The sequence below is a fragment of the Miniopterus natalensis genome, chromosome 1 (genome assembly GCF_054644295.1).
Source record: "Miniopterus natalensis isolate mMinNat1 chromosome 1, mMinNat1.hap1, whole genome shotgun sequence".
Taxonomy (NCBI): Eukaryota; Metazoa; Chordata; class Mammalia; order Chiroptera; family Miniopteridae; genus Miniopterus; species Miniopterus natalensis.
Window position 1 is genome coordinate 70180161 of NC_142081.1, and position 19567 is coordinate 70199727.

At 41.9% G+C, this 19567-nt stretch overlaps 1 non-coding gene across 1 annotated transcript; it reads left to right on the forward strand.

Moving 5' to 3' along the window:
• Window positions 1-16950: 16950 nt before the first annotated feature.
• Window positions 16951-17109, forward strand: LOC148094202 (U1 spliceosomal RNA). Its single transcript, XR_015716464.1, has one exon. It is a non-coding gene; the product is annotated as a U1 spliceosomal RNA (small nuclear RNA).
• Window positions 17110-19567: the final 2458 nt, after the last annotated feature.

Sequence of the window (19567 nt, forward strand, 5' to 3'; positions counted from 1 at the left end):
TACTTGAACTCTCTTAAAATATTTACTCTCAATATTCCCTTTGGATATGGCTCTGAAGATCCTATCAGTCCCATTTTGAAGATGGAGAAATTGACCTGAGGGGTGGCTATTTAATTGTTGCTGGTGGAGCTGGGGCCAGCCCTGGTCTTGTGGCTCACAGTCAGAAGCTTTCCCTCTCACACTACATTGTGGAAATGTGTCCCTTGTTGCCTCAGATTAAGACTGAAACCACTCAAATCTAGCAGGGCCAGCTCTCCTTGTAAAAGCAGCACTGGGCTCTAAGAAGCCCAAGATAAAAATTATGCCAACTTCAAAGCCAACCACTGAAGCATATCAATAGGGCAGGCAGGGAGGTCTGCCTATTGTATGAACACTTAGATATATTTACCTCTATCCACAATTTATCCGTAGCTATTTTTTTTTCTAAAGCACTTTATCCGGTATCTCAGGGGTGGAATCATTTGTGAAACACTGCAACAGTTTTCCCTGCCACTCCAACCAAATTCCCAGCTGGTTGAACTACATTAATCAGAGGCTGCCCTGGTCACTTTGTAAGGTAATAGATTAAGCTACTAGCCTGGTGTGAGAGACGTATCTGTTGCCTTTTCTCTGCAGTGCACTTAGAAGGAGGCAGATCATCCATACCTATTAGGGTAAAAATCAATGTGTCCAATTGGGTAATTCCCTGACTGGGTTTTCTCTACAGCAGAGTGCAGAGTTGCCTGGAGGGATTACTGTAGGGCAGTTTCCTCCTTCAAATGTGAGGTCCTGGCTGCAGGGACAGCCTGTTACCATCTTGATCCCTGGAGAGCACATGGCAGGAGTTCTTTTATTCTCAAAGCTCACACTGACATGAACTTAGATTTTGAGCCACATGTGCAGGTGTCCTCAATTTTCACTTTTATTGTGTTTGTATGTCATTCTGAGCTTCGGCATAAAGTGGAATGTGGGATTGATAAATCAGCTATATGAGTAAGGAGTAGTTGACAGTATCGTTTTGGCAAATTAGCAGCAGCATTTATTATACTGAATTAAGGCAGTGACGTCGAGGCTGCACAGACTTCACCTAACATCACATAAATGTGTATTGGTCATCACAGTTATGGTGAAAAGTTTAGTATAAAATTATTTGGCACATACTAATTCAAAGCACTAAGCTAAATTCTGCACAACTGTTTTATTTCTGAAGCTTTCCGCTGCATGTACATTTTTCAGGTTCTAGTAAACACTTACTAAAGAACAATGGTTTGACTTTGACTTTATTGAGTTGGATTCACTTTGTACTTCATGATTCTCTTTTAATTTTCACTGTTATTTATGCTTACTGTTGCATTACGAATCACTTTAGAAAATAATATGTAGTGATGGTAGCTGTATTTTCACCTGTCGTTTCTTCTTTATGGAAGTGATGTCTCATTTAAATAAAGAAGAGCTGGGGTAGATGTTTGCTGTCCTTCAAAAAGAAGTACAACTTACCAATGGAAAAAAATGGATGGGGTGATTTTAGCAACTTTCTGTGGCTTCTGGACACAGTTTAGGAAGAATCCCTGAGGCTGCAAAGGTAGGCAACAATTGGTGATTCCAGACTACCCCATTTCCATCTTTGTCATTTCTCTTGAGAACTTAGTACCACTCCTGGTTATTTAACATCCAGACTGAGGGGAATCTGAGAGGTCAGGCAAAAACTGTTTTGTTATAAAGATAAGGCAAAAGCTAATTAATTTCCATAACCATGGGTGCTAGGGTAGGCAGGAGAAATTTATGACTGGTTCCATTTCCCCCTCTAAAATGATGAATAGCCTTCCACCAAAGCAACCTTGTGCAAAGTATTTTCCATGAGTGCTTTGTACACTACTGCAGTTAGTAGGAATTTTTCTTTAATAATATTAAATTTTTGTTTCTGCCTCCCCAGAGGAAAGCAAAAGGATCCACATCTGAACTGAATAAAAATCCCAGCCTCTAACCTTCTGATGTCCTCTTGCACCTTACCCTTATATATCTTGCTTTGGTCTAAGCAGCTGTTGGAAGGCGGAGACCTGGCCTTTTGTGATCAGATAGATTTAGAATCTAGCCTTTCAGATGGGTATAAGATCACTTCCAAAGGCCTTGGCAGATGGGGGATTAAGGTGTCCTCCTGAGGGTGGGATGTGTGAGTGACCAGGCGTTGGAGACATTATCTATGAACAGATATCAGCAAGTCAACTTACAGGATGCTCCACATTCCAAGTTGAAAGGCAGTGGGGGGAGGGCCACAAACACTTCGTGAGCTGTTGAAATAGAAAGAAATGTCTAAGTTTTCCCACAACACAATAAAACATAGAATGATATTACAGAAAATAAAATATACTAATGATAGTCATTACTATAAGGAAAACTAAAACTATTACTGTTACTGTAAAGGAAAACTAACCAGTCACTAAACAACTGAACAGATAAACTTTCATCAAGAAATTTATTAAATCAATAAGTAAACACATAAACTGCATGCATTGTATTGGTGATTTTTTATTTTTAATCCTCACCTAAGGATATTTTTCCATTACTTTTCAGAGAGAGTGGAAGGGAGGGAGGGAGAGAGGGAAACATCGATGTGAGAGAGACACATTGACTGGTTGCCTCCTGAACACTCCCCAACCGGAGGCGAGGAAGGAACCCACAACCCAGGTACGTGCCCTTGACAGGGAATTGAACCCGAGACCAGTCTGTGCGCAGGCGGCACTCTAACCACTGTGAACACTGGCCAGGGCTGTGACTTCTTTTTTCAAGTAAAATCAGCTGCTCTTTCTTTACTGTATTATTCCTTGAATACATTTGCAACTCTCACACCAGAGGACCTATAACTCTTTCTTTTGACCATACTCAAGGTAGGGTCATCATCAAGGGAGCTCAAGGGGTTCTCCAGGTTTGAATAAGGCATCAGCTACACATTTTACTTATACCATTGTTGGCTGAATCACCCAAGTAACGTTACGAGGTAGGTAATATTCTTATCCCTATTTGGTAAGTGAGATTCTCCTGAGCACCTTGCTCCTCTGTCATTGCCTGCCTTCCCCAATCCCGCTCATTTAGCACTACGTTCCCTCTGAGGAGTCCCCAATGAAGCCTTAAAGAGTGTAAGGCGCCCAATTCCACTATTGGGGTGCAGTGTCTTAGGGTGAGTCGAAGGAGACTATGTGCCCACTAGTCAAGGCTTTGCCCTCCCATCCCACACCATGTCTGCCCAGTCTGGGCTATGGTGCTCCAGTCCTCATGTCTTGGTTTCCTCCGCTTGGATGGCAGCCACCAACTCGTGCTTTAGGTTGGGTCCCTGACACCCTGTCTTGCCCTAATCATTACCCCTGTCAGCCCCCCCCCCCCTGCTCTAACTGGGGACATCTCATAACAAGCTACAATTACTCGGGCAATTCTTTCACTCCTTCCCATTTTGTTTGCTTGTAACTAGATTCTTGGATCCCAGACTCCATACATCAGCCTCGCTAACTACCTTCGCCTCCTCCCGATGGACTGACACTTCGGAGGCCCTTCCAGACGTTTTGGATCTCGGCACTTTTTTCCGAGTTTCTTTGCTTCTTCCCTGTCAGCACTCTCCTCCCCAGAAGCGGACCTAGGCTTTGTGGAGCCCATGGCCTATTCAACTTGGGGAGCTTTCCTAGCATAATACAAAAGCGTCAATACTCACTTAGGCACAACTATAAATACTTATTTAGGATGAGAAAATAAATCATAGCATGGCTCCTAAGAGAGTCACCTTCCTTTTTTCCAGAGATCTCTTTATGCAATTTATTAGAAGTGTTCACATAAAATGCTTCCTGTTGGAGGCTGGCTTCCTTTTACCGCGTAGAACACTGACAACCCCTGGTCCTCACGGAGTCCAGTGCAAGTGAGGAGCCCTAATGTTTAAGCACCACTAGATTCTGACCCCTTCATTGTGGCTCTGCTCTTTTGTTTTACAGAATTGTAACTCTGAGGACCCATGAGGAGACAGAAGAAAGTGAAACTTTGTGTTTGTATACATGAAAGAGAGATCGTGTGTGCATGTGTGTGTGCGCGCGTGTGTGTAAGAGAGAGGTTGATTCAGACCAGTCCCTCCAGCTTGCCAGGCCTCTCTCCTTTGGTGCAGAAAGCCCTTTCCTTCCTGACATTTCATATCTGCTTTTACTTATTGGCAGATTGTGCTGCAGAAAGGTCGAATGCATTTATGATACTTGTTATATTTTGAGGTCTAGCCTGATATGAGTTGATTAACCACCTTGGAATGGGGCATATTTGGAGAGGTAAAAACCTAGAACACACCCAGGCAGCCCTAGGAGGCCCCAGAGGGTGTGTGGTCTGCTAGGCAGAGGGTGGTATCCAGAGGGCAAAGAGATAGGCAACTGGGGTCATCACGTGGGGCCGGCAGCACCAGGGGGATCACCACAGGAATACTAAGGACCTTGGTGGGCCAATGGAGCCAGAGCTGTGGCCTTCGCCTTCCTGAACAAGGGGCACCAGGAAAGAAGAGCTGAGAGTCCAGCAGTCAGCATCTGGCAAGCATGGCCTCAAGTGACAGAGTGCCACCTGGAGTGTAGCAGAAAATTTCAGTCCCTAAGGAAGCTTGCCCTACCAGAGTGTGGGGTGTTCAAGAATAACTTTAAGGGTTATTTGGAGAGGAATCAAGCAAGGGGATCAATAGGTTGATTGAACTGCAAGAAATAGGATCAAAGTAAGAGACCAGATCTTGGAAAGATTTAGAGGCAGCATACGGAGGCTAGATGTGTTTGTGTTTTGGGTGCTGAGGCATCTACCACTTATTCTCTGTATAGCTTGAACAAATTATTTAATTTTTCTGAGTGTCCCTAGTCTCTCTTTTTACTCTATTTAAAATAGTAATAGTATCAGAGGGTTACTTTAATGACTAAATAGTTATATAATATTGACTGTAAACCATTTGGGGACAAAAATCAGATCTTACTCTTATTTTTTTCCTAGTGCCTAATCTAGAGGGTGGTACAAAGAAGGCCCTTTTTAAGCTTCCAAATTACCTACCAGGTGACTGGCATACAGCTATCTCTATATAGATAGGTAGCTAGATTGATCTACATGAACATAGATATATAGATCAATGCATTTGTGTATAATTATATAAACTTATCTATATATTTATCTATATCTACCATCTCTTAGTTTTTGAAACTGAGTTTAAGGTTAGGGCCAGAGCAGCATAAATGGTGCCCATCCTCAGTCAGAGAGTGTGAGGCTGGAACTGGTGAGGCTGGGCCACAGGTGTGGGTGAGGGGCCCTCACATGGGAAGGCAGGAAAGGTGCAGAGATGACAACTCGGCAGACTTAGACTTGTTCATCCTAAACACCATCTCCACTTAAAATGGTGTTAAAACCAAAGCTTAGAGTGATTTCCTAAAGCACTTGTCACGATTTGTTTTCATGCTTCTTACTGTTTAAAAAAAACCAAGGCTCAGCTAATGCCTTCCTGGGAAAAGTCTCCAGGTTAAGTATTCAATGAGCTTCACGATTCCTGTTTGCCCCCAGGGCACCTTTGCAAGGGATAATGAAGTGTTCTCACCAATTCTCTATTTGGTTCCCAGGCTTTGATGTACTTAAGTAAATTTTTGGTGTTGCCTTTGATCGAGTGAAGCCTAGAGCTGCCCTCCATTTCATGGAGGAAATGGGGCTCAAGTTCGGCCTTGGGTGACAGACAGCTTGGCCAACAGCAGAGAGCAGAGCACAGGCTGGAAGCAAGGGCTTTGGCCACAAATAAACCAGAGTCCAAGTCATGGCTTTGCCAATTACTAAATGTGTGATCTTATGCAAGCTACTTCTCTTCTAAAGTCCCAGCTTGCTCATCGGTGAAAGAATTTAAAAGAATAGTACCTACATAAGAGGGTTACTGTGACTCTTGAAAGAAATAATACCAAGAAAATACTCAGTACAGTGCCTGGCACAGAGTATGTGCTTAATATATTTAGTTGTTTATATGAGGAAGGAGGAAGGGACGATGTACAGGTGTGGACAGCCATCTAGACACCAGCGAGGATGGGGAGGAGCCTGGTGTCCCTCTGGGTCCCCTTGTGTGGAGTGCGGGGCTCAGGGGAGTGGTGAGAAATGCGGTTGGTGCAGAGAGTGTGCTTGGTTAACAGAGAGCTTTAAAAGCTAGAGAGGGAACTTAGATATAGAAAACTGTGGTAGGTTTTTGAACACATTGTCTTGCAAAATAACGCAACACAAATCTAGGGTTTCCTTTTAGAAACTATGAAATTCCTTTTAGATATCACTATGTGCCTGGGACTGTAAGGCTGCATTTTATTTTTTTCCAAACTCCGTGGAGTGAGAATTATTCTACCCATTTAAGAGATGATGATGTTGTGGCCCAGAAAGATAAAAATTTGCCCATAGTCACCTGTGAAATTCACCTCATCTGTTAAGCGAAGATTAAATCAGCATATGTGAGGGTAACACATGGGAAGGGGATATGAGACAGCCTCTCAAAAGTACTTCCCACAGAGAAAGCATTTAACAAATACTAACCCCTCTTGGTTCTGTCTTAGATATAAAGACTGGGCTTCTGCTCTATTCTCACGACCAAGCCTCAGCTTTGCCCACTTCTGTGTACCTCTTTGGTTCTTCTCTGCCTGTGACCCTGCATAGATAACTTCCTTAGGGCCTGACAACTTTCAGGACTTGGTGTCTTTCTTTGAACCTGGCCTATGGCTGTGACTGCTCCTTCCTCTAGACCTTTGGATAGAACTGCTGGCCTTGGTGGGCCTGCCACCTACAAGTCTCCATGTTCCAGCCTCTTGCTGGGACACCGATGTGATGGCTCCTTGACTTGACTTCTTGCTTGCAAATTCACCTGCTGCCCACCAAGTACCTGCATACAAGCAGCAGCTTGGCCAGAGTCCTAGGTCCTGGGCTCTATCAGTCTGACTCATCCCTCTCTTTCCAAGTTGCTTTTCCAACAGTAGAGCTTATTAAAAGTAGAGATGTTTGGACCTCACTCTCCATCTGGATCAGAAGCCTTGTGGTGAGTCCTGGGAATCTATTTATTTAAAATGTCTTCTCAAGTGAATCTGATACAGCTGTTTCACTGGCTGGCCTTTGGGAAACACTGATAGAGGTACTTTGATTACATGGCCTTTAAGCTTACTCAGTGAGTCTATGGTTTCCTCACAGGTCAGCTTCATGAATTAAATTCAAGCCAGTCTACCTTCTTTCTTAGGGGTTTCTAAAACGACTTCTTCAAAGGAAAAATTATTTAATCTCCTCTCCATATTGCCTCTGGATGAACCCGTCTTAAAGTCTACGTGGATTAGAAGTCCTTCCTGCCCTAGCCCATTTGGCTCAGAGGTTAGAGCGTCGGCCTGTGAACTGAAGGGTCCCGGGTTGGAATCTGGCCAAGGGCACATACCTTGGTTGCAGGCTTGGTCCTTGGTCAGGGCGAGTGCGGGAGGCAACCAATCCATGTGTCTCTCTCACATTGATATTTCTCTCTCTCTGGCTCTCTCTCCCTTCCACTCTCTGAAAAGCAACACTGCTTAGCATGTTCAACTTGCTCTCATTCTAGGGCACTTGTGAGGTGGGCCTCTTGCCATGTGTAAAGCTTGACCTTGCCTGCAGGCTCCTGGGCCTACATTCACTCTTTGCTGTCACTGCCTCAACCTAGTTTTAACTTTCCTCTGAGAACTGATCTACCGACATTCAAAGCCATTTCTTTAGAAGCCATTTCTTTGAACTCTTCTGAAGAATAATCTGAGATCATCTGAGATTTAATGTCTTTTAAAATACTGTGGAAAAAGATTGTTCTTTCTCGATTAGATTCTCCAGAATCATTAGTTACTGGGCTAGGTCTTACCGACATATTAAAACCTTTGTTGATGTACTAAAACTTTAAAAAGTTGGTTTTATAAACTGAGAAACTTGAAGACTTGTAAATCTCTTCCTGTGAAATTGTTTTAGAACCTTCTGTATTTTGTATGTCATTTTACTTCACCTTTGTACATACCAGGGGTGCTGTTATCAATGTTAGTAATTTTATTCCCTTCGAGCATCTGTGTTTGTGTACTGGAGAGAGTGCCTATGGTAGTAAAGATTGGTTTTATTAGAGACCAATTTATCCCTGGATTTTTTGCATGCTACCCAGAAAAAGATAGGTTTCAGTTCTGGTTTCATAGACATGCAAGTACCTAGCATTTCTTATACTGTAGAAATCGACATCCTTGAAAGCATAATGATAATAAAAATGCCTTGGGTTCCCAGAATAACCGAGAACACCATGGCATGAAGTATTAGGTCATCAATTTGTGAGGAACTTTAAGAAGTGCTGAGAGGGAATTAGATACAATCACTCAACAACAGCAGAACAAGAAGACTTGGAGGGAGGCACAATTTGTCGTCATGTTCCTGACCGCGGACATTTTGGTTAGCTTGCCATGTGAGTGCCTTGTTTATCATAGTGAATCTGTTTCTCCACCTAATTATTCTCAGGCTGCTATATACCTGTTCCCCAGATGTGGAGCTCAGGTGAGATCTGGAATAGATTGAAGAAATATTTAAGTCAGCTTCAGTTTCAGGCATGCTGGCTGTTGGCCGCAATAGAGCCTCATCGAATGGATTTTGGCATGTAGTAACATGATGGGTCACAAGAGGGGATTTGATTGTCTGGCCAAGAGCTTACGCTCTTATCAGTGAATCCCCAAAACAGTAAAAACATAGCTGGTGTGACTTTAATGTCATATGTAGCATTTTCATGAGTTTGCAGAGCCCTTTAAATGGAACAGTGAGAAAATAAGGCATTTTCCCTTGCTTCAAGATGGAAAGATCTGAAGTCAAGGGTGGTCGAGATATAATTCTGAAGTAGGTTTACTAAAGTGGACTTTCGTTCAATTCTCAAAGGAGTTAAGTGGATGCAGGAAGAATAACAGGGGTTGGGGGATGCTTAGCAATTTGGAGAACTAGGGGTATGCTTTCCTTGGGAACTTCAGAAAGACAGTTCATACTTTCACTAGTGAATATTCAGCCTAAGTTTCAAAACAATTTATATGTTCTTCCTGCTTATTAACTTGTCAAAGAAATTCTAAAATTTTATTACTTATTTATTGGGTCCCAAACATAAAATTTAAAATTACAATTAGAAACCATTTTCAATAAATCAAATTTGCAAAGATAAAAAAAAAAAAGTAAGATCAAATCATTGCTCGTGATGGTGGCATATATTTGATCTTCTCATTTGCTGCTAAGAGAAAGGTTAGCTGGTACAACTTTTAAGTAAAACTACCCTACCTATAGAAGTAGATCCTAAAGAAATACAAGAAAAGCAAACTTTTATAACTATAGACCATAAACAGTGTATTCATTAACCTGAAATTAATTTTAAAATATTAAAATATATTTGAAGTCAATCATAGTAATTCTAAGACAACAGAAGTAAAATAAGACAAAATGTCCAAAAAATGTACAATACCTATCTCTTACTTCATGCTAAAGAAAATGAGTTTACAATTAAATATTAGCTAGACTTGCAAATGGAGTTTAAAATGGAGGCATGCTAGAGGTACTTTATCTGTCCTCTCCCAACATTCCATGAAAATCTCTTTGAAAGTGTGCAAGTACTTTTGCTGTTAATTGCAGCCATTCTGATCAGTAGGATATAGGAAGGTCATATTCTGGACTCTGGGAATATTTCCACAAACTGCCACATCAATGGTGTTGCATTGAGAAGCAGAGTTATGGACTGTATTTGCTCCACCTTGTCTTGGAAAGGTATACATCATCTGGCAGAAGCCAGCAAAAAGCTCTTTGTCACAGCCTGTTCCTAGCTCAGGGTTCAAACCAGAAATTCAGGAAATTATTGTCCTCATGTTCTTCTACATAAGGACAATAATTTTTGGGTAGCCAGATCAGGTCATTCCTTCTCTTTCTTTTCTTCTCTCTTTATTCTTGATTAGAGACTATGGGTCTTAGTAGAAACTATGCCAGATATGTGATACAGCACAGTGGAATGTTAGAGCGCAATTGGTTTGTAGCACACTGGATTACGATTATTAAGTGTGACAGATGGAGGCAGAAACAAGAGCCTGGAAGTGTGAGTGTGTACATGTGTGGGATGGTGTATGTGGGGGGCTTCGTGACATCTTGAAAAATAGGTAATTTCAGACTGTGATAAAGTATTTAACATAGTCAAGAGATTGTGGCAACGAGAGAGGAGGTTGACTTATTTATCCAGCAAGTATTTATTGAGTACCTACCATATGCCAGGTGCTGCTTTGTGGTAGAGAAACACCAGTGAGAAAAAGAAAGTAGCTTCTGGTTCTAATGGGAAAGGCAGTGCAGGGTAGGGGACAAAGATAAGTAAACCAATAAAAAATGTAATTTTTTATTATCATCAGTGCTGTGAACAAAATAAGATGGTGTGGTGCGGAGGAATGAATGGTGCTCCTCAGACCAATCCATTGTGGCCTCACCATAAACTGGGCCCAAGGCTACAGGTTTTTTTCTAAAAGAAATAAAAAGAAATAGGGTTGAAAAAACAAAGTTGATCTTCACACTGTATCACGCAGGTACTACTCCTACTATCCTTGCTTACAGATGAAAAAATAAACTGAGACAATAAATAGGCAAATAAAAATTCTTAAGAGAAGAAATACAAGCAGTTAAACATTTGGAACTTGTTGAAATGCACAACTAGTGAAGTAAACACACTACTAATTAAAGAAATAAAATTTAACATTACAATTAAACACTGTTTCAATCAATCAGATTTGCAAAAATTAAAAAAAGGACCATATTATTGCCAGTGATAGTGATGGTGGCATATATTTCACCCTCTCATTTGCTGCTGAGACAAAGGTTAATTGGTACAACTTTTAAGTAAAAATAATCCTACCTAAAGGAATAGATCCCAAGGAAACACCAGAAAAGCAAATAAATGTTACTATACTAGATGTTAATTACAGTATTACTTATAAAATCCCCAAATGGAAACAACCTACATGCCTGACAGTAGGGAAATATTTCCATGTATAGATCCATTATACAGTCATTAAAGAGGATGTTCATGAAAATTTATCAATGACATGGGGAAATGATTGTTAACATATTAAATGAAAAAGCAGGCTAAAAGTTGAATACGTGGTATAATGAAATTTTGGTAACAGAACCACCTGAGGTCCAAGTGGACACATACATGAGAAAGTAGAAACCTCATGTACACGAGAGGTTCCCATACTTATGTACATAATTAAATTTGGTCATTTTCTCTTTTAATCTTTCTCATGTCTATTTCATGCAAAGGCAGTAGCAACAAAATTGAATAAAGATTGTGGCACATGTAGATGTTCATTTTGCTCTTGCAAAAATGACCCGTTAGTGCTAGACTTTTACTGCCTTAATGCCCTGTAACAGGGCAGCAGTCTCCCCTAAATCAGAGAACTAAGATGGGTGAACAATGGCTGTAAATTAGATGAAGAGTCGGGGCTACGGGAAACCCCACATGGCCACTTGTGTCTTCCCAGCTCCTGGCAAACCCCATTTTTTGTTTTTTTTTTTTGCAAAAGCTCAGGCACCACAGTGCATTTTAGCTGGACTTCTTTCGCTGCCACTTAGTATGGGTTATTAATATGTTCTTGCGTGTATGTTTCTGGATGGGTTGAGGCTTTCCCTGCTGCAAGGCTGATGCCCTTGCAGTGGCAAAGAAACTGTTAGAAAATGTGTTTCTCACTTGAGGTACACCTTCCACAATTCCTAGTGATCAAGACACCTATTTCACTGAACAAATCATACGAGCCTCAAGGGAGAGCCTTGCAAACTTCTTGGCATTATCACAGACCTCATCACCTTCGATTATCAAGCAAGGTTGAAAGAACTAATGGAAAAACTAGATTAACCAGAACAGGTCTTAATTACATGGGACTAAATGAACTGATGAGGATGTTTATAATTTTTATGAATTTTTGTTTGAAACATTTCTAGTTCTTTAATTTCCCCCCCCCAGACATAAGGAAACCTTTTTACTTAAACTAACTATGAATAACAGCAGTTTGGTAAATTACACCTTTGTGGGAAGAATGAAAACACTTATCTTTTTAAAGAATTTATCTTTTTTGTTGAAAGTATTACAGATGTCCTGTTTTTTTCTCCATTGACCCCCTCCACACTGCTGCCCCCCCGCAGCCCCCCCCCCCCCCCCGGCATTCACTGCACTATTGCGTGTGTCCATGGGTTATGCATATAGGCTTATAAGTTCTTAGGTTAATCTCTTCCTGCCCATCCTCCCCTCTTCCCTCTGAGATTCGTCAGTCTGTTCCACCCTTCTACGTCTCTGAATCTATTTTGTTCATCAGTTTATTCTGTCCATTATATTCCACATATGACTGAGATCAATGTGATATTTTTTTTTCTCTGACTGGTTTATTTCACTTAGCTTAATACTCTCTAGGTCCTTCCATGTTGTCTCAAGGGTACGAGATCCTTTTTGTTTTTTTGTTTTTTTTTACAGCTGCATAGTATTCCGTGGTGTAAATGTCCCACAGCTTTTTTATCCACTCATCTACTGATAGGCACTTGGGCTGTTTCCAGATCTTAGTTATTGTAAATTGCACTGCTATGAACATAGAGGTGCATATATACTTTCTGATTGGATTCTTAGGATATATTCCTTGGAGTGGGATCACTGGGTCAAATGGCAGTTCCATATTTAATTTTTTGAGGAAACTCTGTACTGTTTTCCATAGTGGCCGCACCAGTCTGCATTCCCACCAGCAGTGTGCCCGGGTTCCCCTTTCTCCACACCCTCGCCAGCACTTGCCATTTGTTGACTTGTTGATGGCAGCCATTCTGACAGGTGTGAGGTGATATCTCATTGTTGTTTTAATTTGCATCTCTCTGACGATTATCGACTTTCTCTTATGTCTCTTGGCCACCTGTATATCCTCTTTGGAGAAGTGTCTATTTAGGTCCTTACTCCATCCCCTCAGAATTCAGAATTTCATGGCAATATTTTTATTTGTATAAGTTCACTAAGAATCTGTGGTCACAATTGGACACTGCTTATGTTACTAAGGCTTTGACTAGAATGTTCTGTTTGAAAGAAACATGAATAGTTTCAGGTATGACCAGATAGCTTTAAAGAATTAAGATTGACTTATGGATACCAAAAAAATCCCTTGGAAATATCAGCCTGGTACCTTGCTTACAAGGTTCCCAGCAGCGTTACCAGGTGAGTAAATAAGGTCTTTTCCTGGCATGTGCAGGAACCTCAAGATATTTGGGGTACCTTAAGATTAGAGGAACTCACCCAAAGCTATAAGTATTATAGGCAAAGTCTGGTGGCAAGTCCTTGCTTTGGCTTTTTTAGTCTCAAGAGGCCCTTTAAAGTTCAGTTTGGAGATTCCTTATGAAAAATTCCAGCAAAGCACATTTAAAGGAGCCTACCTAATCAATTGCTATTTTTATTATGTTTCCCCTTCAACTCCATCTGCCAGTCATTCTTCTTTTCAACAAAGAGCTTCTTCACAGCACCTTCTAAAGAGGAAACAAAATGACTGTGGCTACACCTAAGTTCATAAGGCATACACTGGAGATGCAATTTATTTTAGGTCAGTATCTGAACTGGATGCTTGGTGCCATATAAGTTCAATGTGAACTGCTTAGGAGCAGTTATAATTGATTATTTATGGCTATTGGAAATTAGAGTGCTATTCTGTGCTTATAGCCAAGTAGAACTATATTATGCTGGTTTAGGTTAATAGATAGCTGTGTAAATGACATTGGGGACTCACACTCTACTCTCTAGATGTCATAAACAGAAAAATTAGGCGAATAGGCATATTCATTATATAGCAAATAACTATTCACTGTATAAGCTGCCTGTTCCAGTAGATTGGTCATTCATAAACTTTAGAATACATAAAACTTACCAGGGGACCTTATTAAAAACGTGTATTTCCAGCTTTGCTCTTGGTAATTCTGATTAGCAAGCCTGGGATGTATTTTTACTGTGTCCCAACTGATTCTTATGCAGGTAGCTGGTGGAGCACATGACATTAAATAGCAGAAAGCATGGCATTAAATAGCAGAAACTGCTTGGGACAGGGAGAGATACCATTCAGACACGACAGTGTTTTGACTTAAAAGTCTATCTGTAGTTTCCAAACACTTTTTCTGCTTTGATTCTCTTCAAATGTATGTACTCTTTCACCATTACCTCCCTGCATAGGAATTTGAAAGTAGTGGGACGAGGGAGTGGGAGAATACATGCCCCTATGGTGGGTAGGGGGCTATGACACATCATAGTCTCCCAGTGGGTTTGTGGAAAGCCCTCACAGGTTCTGATAATATTTCCAATAGATAACTCTTACCTTGGAGAAAAGCAAGTGTTTCCTGGTGGGAAATTTCTGGGTGTGAGGAGACTTTTGATAACACTCAAGGCAGTCTGGGACTTGCATTGTGGGTATGTAGAAGATAAGACCTTGACCTTGGGAATGCTTCTTCCCTTTGAGGATGGTCCCTTCTCCATGAGGTCTTCCTTTCTAAGCTCCAGTCTTCCTTTGATCTGAGCCAGGGGTGAAAAGTGGGGTCCTGCCTAAGGTTGCACAGGTTGAGCATGCATTTCCAAAGTGTGAATATAGCTGGAATCCAGTCCAGATTCCACTTGCCAAGCTGGATGTTAGAGCCAGGCCTAGGGCTGTGTCTGACTGGAGGAGGGGTAGTTTTAAAAACCTACACTAGGCCTCTGCTAGTTGGAACCCACCAGGTGGCACACCCAAGGGTCTCTCAGTTTTAATGCCCTCCTTGACTTCAATAAACTAGTATTGGGGTGATAGAAAGAGGAAAAATAGAATAAAATTTAGAAAGAACTTTGTTTATTACTGCACGTTGTAAGAGTTTAAAATCCCTGCTTTCCTGACAGTAACTGAACCTCATAGAGAGACTACCCACATGACCTCCTCTAGGCTGTGCTCATCTAGCAATTGGAAAAACCGCTTCCTAAGTCAGGGACACATTATTCCCTGGCGTCTTGTCAATCCTCTTAGTTGACAATTTCCAGCTTATCAGCCAGACTTGTTTAATGCTTGAGGCCAAGGTACCGCAGTGGCTTTTAATTGACTAATTCCAGAGAGCTTAGTGCAGCATTCCATCAGTATAGAAAGTGTATTGACTCCAAGTTGGAAAATGCTTCAGAGGCACTACAAAACTTTCTATTAGAAGAGGTACCTTCTTTTTATTTATTTCTTTTTTTAAAAAAATATATCTTTACTGATTTCAGAGAGAGGAAGGGAAAGGGAGAAAGAGAGAAGAAACATCGAAACATCAGTGATGAGTCATCATTGATTGGTTGCCTCCTGCAAGCCCCCCACTGGGGATGGAACCCACAACCTGGGCATGTGCCCTGACTGGGAATTGAATCCCCATCTCCTGGATCCTAGGTCAATATTCAACCGCTGAGCCACCCCCTGCCAGGCAAGAGGCGCCTTCTTAGTTCAGAAGAAGAAGAAAGGAGAAGTGGGGAGGAAACATGTGAAAGAGGTGTTTTACTCTTCACTCCAATCCCGTCCCCCATTTCCGATGTCAAAATGACCTCTCAAGACATTTTTAAGACGTATGTGCCTTCTCACAATCTACTCCAGTCTCCTGGTGATGAAAACAGTCCTTGGAATGCTTCTGCAGCCTTTCTGAGTGGGTTCACATCCCGCACTCTGACCATGGCAAGATTTAGAGAAGAGGGCTGCCTGGTGCCCATCCAACAGGCCATTGAAGGGAGCTGCAGGAAACCTCTCCGATTCAGCTTCATGCTTGGCTTTCGAGCACCTGCTGACCAGTCTGCCTGGTCCAGATCTAGCCTTGCTTCCAGTCTTGCTGGCTGAAGTACTTGTGGCTTCCTGCAGAAGGCCAGACTTGCTCTTCTTCTTAAAGTGAGATTAGCAGGTGTTCAGGAGGGTGTTACAGATCATTAAATACCCAATCATTAAAGTTCCTAACTGAGTTCTCCCACGTTGGCCATTTACTGTGTTTTCACTATATGGCCAGGCACGTGCTGGGCACTGCGCATGAATCCAACTCAGTCTTCATATTCTGTGAGTTAAGGATCAACCCTGACTTTTCAGTTGAGAAACTTGAGAGAACTGGAGTAGCTTGTGTAAAGTCACACATCATGTGAAAAGTCAAAACTTAACAAAGAAGCTAGGGGACAAAAGCTGCTTTAGAGAGAAAGGAGGCTGTAGCGCAACATTTCATTTTGAGAACAAATACTAATTTGGGAGGAGCATATTTTTCTATCTGACTCCTCTGCTGGGTCAGAGTATCGATGCTGCAGTCATATTTGCTGGGTTTAGAAATGATTTTATGTTGTTGGTGTCATTTTATTTTTCAGTCCTTTACAGCTTGAAGCCTGTCTTGGTCAGAATGGAGATTTCAGACATGAAGTTATTTCTACTTCAACTCATCTGTCAGTCTAATAAATATTATAGTGCCACTTTTTTTTCCTTTTAGAAGTACATATTTTGTAAGTGAGTATGGGGCAAAGGAAAATGCAAGTGGATTAGTGTGACGTAAGCCCTGACATCTTATTTTTATTAATGCAAGTGCCTGACTTAAGTTTTGGTTGCTGAGTCATCCACTTCAAAGATGCCTATTCTCCAATAAACACATTTCCAGAATTTATCTACTAGATAAAGAGCCACCTCTTCCCCTACTGAAGGTTCTTTGTATTTTTAAAGATCTTGGTTGATTTCAGTAACTGACTGTTTGGGCTACTAGTTTGTTTTCTCTTCCTGCCTTTTAAATTTCCTTTCTTATGTTTTAAATTAACCAATACAGAGTGAGCACTCAGAACCCTAGGCCCTCACCCTCCACCCCCAATTTAAGCAGCACCCAAGGCACATGCACGCTCTCTCTCCCTCCGGGCTCAACATCTGGGTCAATGGTTCATCACCTTGGCTGCACATTAAAATTGCAGGACACATACTTACCTGGCAGGGGAGATGATCACGAAGGTGGTTTTCCCAGGGCGAGGCTTATCCATTGCACTCTGGATGTACTGACCCCTGCGATTTCCCCAAATGTGGGGAACTCGACTGCATAGTTTGTGGTAGTGGGGGACTGCATTAGCGCTCTCCCTTAGGGGGAAAAAAAAAATTGCAGGACAGATTTGAAAAATTCTCATGTCCTGGCCGCATGCCGATCTGCTAAATTAACATCTCTGGGGAAGGGGCCAGGCACCAAAACCAGCACCTCTGGATACAGACCAAGCATTAGTGTTTTTTAAAGCTTCCTGGTGCTTCCCATGTGAGGCAGTGGGAACCACTGACTGCTCTAGTGGTGCTTCTCCAACTTTATTGAGCACAGGAAGCCCCTGAGAGTCTTGTTAAAATACAGATTCTGGTTCAATGGGCCTGTGTGGGCACTGAGAGTGTCATTTATAACAAGCTTCCATGTGAGGCTCCCTCTGTTGCTCTTGACGTTTTGGGGACTGAGGCTCTAGATTATTAGTTCTCAAAGCGTGGCCTCTGGATCTGCAGCATCAACATCACCAGGGAGCTTGTTAGAAATGCAAATTCTTGGGCCTCATTCTAGGCCTAGTGAAGCAGTAACTCAGGGCATGTAGCCCAGCAGTGCGGTTTAACATGCTCTCCTTATGATTCTGATGTACAGTCTAGTTTGAGAACCTCTGCTAGATATTAGTTTCAAGTTTCCTTTGGTGTTAGGCTTTTGAGAGGCAAGAATGAGAGATTCCCCTGCTAATCCAAATCAACAGAGAGGGCTTATTACAAGGATATTTGTGGAGATAGATCACTTTTCATGGGAACCCAGGACAAGTTGCACAACCAGGATGCATGTGATGAACCGCTATGGCACAGCCAGGCATCCCAGGAACTGGGTTGTGGTCTGGGAGCAGGGAGTATGACTCAGGACCTGGAATGACTGACCAGGCTGACTCATTGCTTGCCCAACTGCGGGAGTTCATGGTCTCTTCCTCTAGTGCCCTACTCTTATCAAGATTCAATAATTCTGTCTACTTATAGCAGAGTGGCTTAGCTGGAGTCCTGGAATAAGGCTGTTTGAGTTAGAATTCTGGCTTATTATTTGTACAACTTTGGGCACTTTACTTAACCTCACTTAGCCTCAGTGTTCTTGTCTGAAAAATGAGAATACTAATTGTATCATAGACTTGAGATAGGATTAAATAAGATCAGGGCTGTAACATGTTTAGAGGATTTTCTGGGACCCAGTAAATATTCATAAAATAAAGCTGTCATTAATACCTTTGTCTTTATACTTCTAGTTACATTTACCATAGCTGACTCTAATCTAAACCTTGTGTTCAAATATTTGAGAAGAGACACAGATTGTTGCTGTGCATCACTGTCATGGTTATTGGGCCAAGTTCTCCAATGAGCATCTATGGACATCTTGTGTATTAGCTACTTGGGGCTTAGATGCTTTCCTTTGGTCCATAACACTTCACTTACTTGAGAAGATTCATTCTCAAGAGAAGAAGGAGACGTGAGAGATACTGCGCCCCCAGCAGGGCACTCTGGGGCTAGTCCATGTCAGGGTGAGCTTCTAGGTGACTTATTCCCTTAGCTGGGCCCAAACAGTCTAACAATCAGTGTGTCTGACTCCACAATTTGGAAACATATGTTTACAGGAATTGACCAAATTTTAACTTAGCATCTGGGCTAGGGAAGCGAAGACCCTGCTGCACTAGTTCTGTCACTCTTGCCTCCGCTGTCTGGAATGGTTTTGTTAGTGTAGGTAGCTAGATATTAATAAGGGAAGGGAGCAAGGGAAGCAGACATTATTAAGCATAATACACTGGGAATAAATTGCTTCACCAAGAAGTCACAGCTTCACAGGTTCCCCAGGGAACCACTGGTCAATTCCCCAAAGATCACCAGTGGAAGAAATAGAACAATAGAAAGGGAAAGTGCCTGACTGGTTTGGCTCAGTGATTAAAGCGTTGGCCCTTGGACTGAAGAGTTACGGGTTCAATTCCAATCAAGGGCATGTAACTCTGTTTAGGCTCGATCCATGGCCCCTGTCTGGGCACATGCAGGAGACAACCAGTAAATATGTCTCTCTCACATTGATGTTTCTCTCTCTCTCTGTCTCTCCCCTTCCCTTCCACTCTCTTCAGAAATATCAATGGAAAACAATATCCTAGGATCAGGATTAACAAAAAATAATAATAGTAATATAAAAGGGGAAGGTAAGTGCAAGCCAGTGGAAGCAAAAATGGAGACCTCAAAGGCCTGTCGGTCTAGCCTGGGAAAAAGATTGGATTGGACAGGAGACACAACCCTGGAAAATCTAAGAAATAGATTGGTTAGAGGGTGGGTCCAACAGAAGCCTGTGAAAGCTTGGGAAGTTAATTGGTTATTTTGAAAAAGCACCTGATCCTTCCCAAACCCCAGATAATATAATCCCAGCTAACAAAAATCCCCCCCCTTCTCTCTCTCTCTCTCTCTGTTATATGCACTCACCCCATGTGCTTGTGAATCTTGTAGCCATGCAGGTCTAGCAGCCGCCTGGGGCCCACGGCAGACTGCACAGGCTCCAAAGGACGCAGCTTTAATGT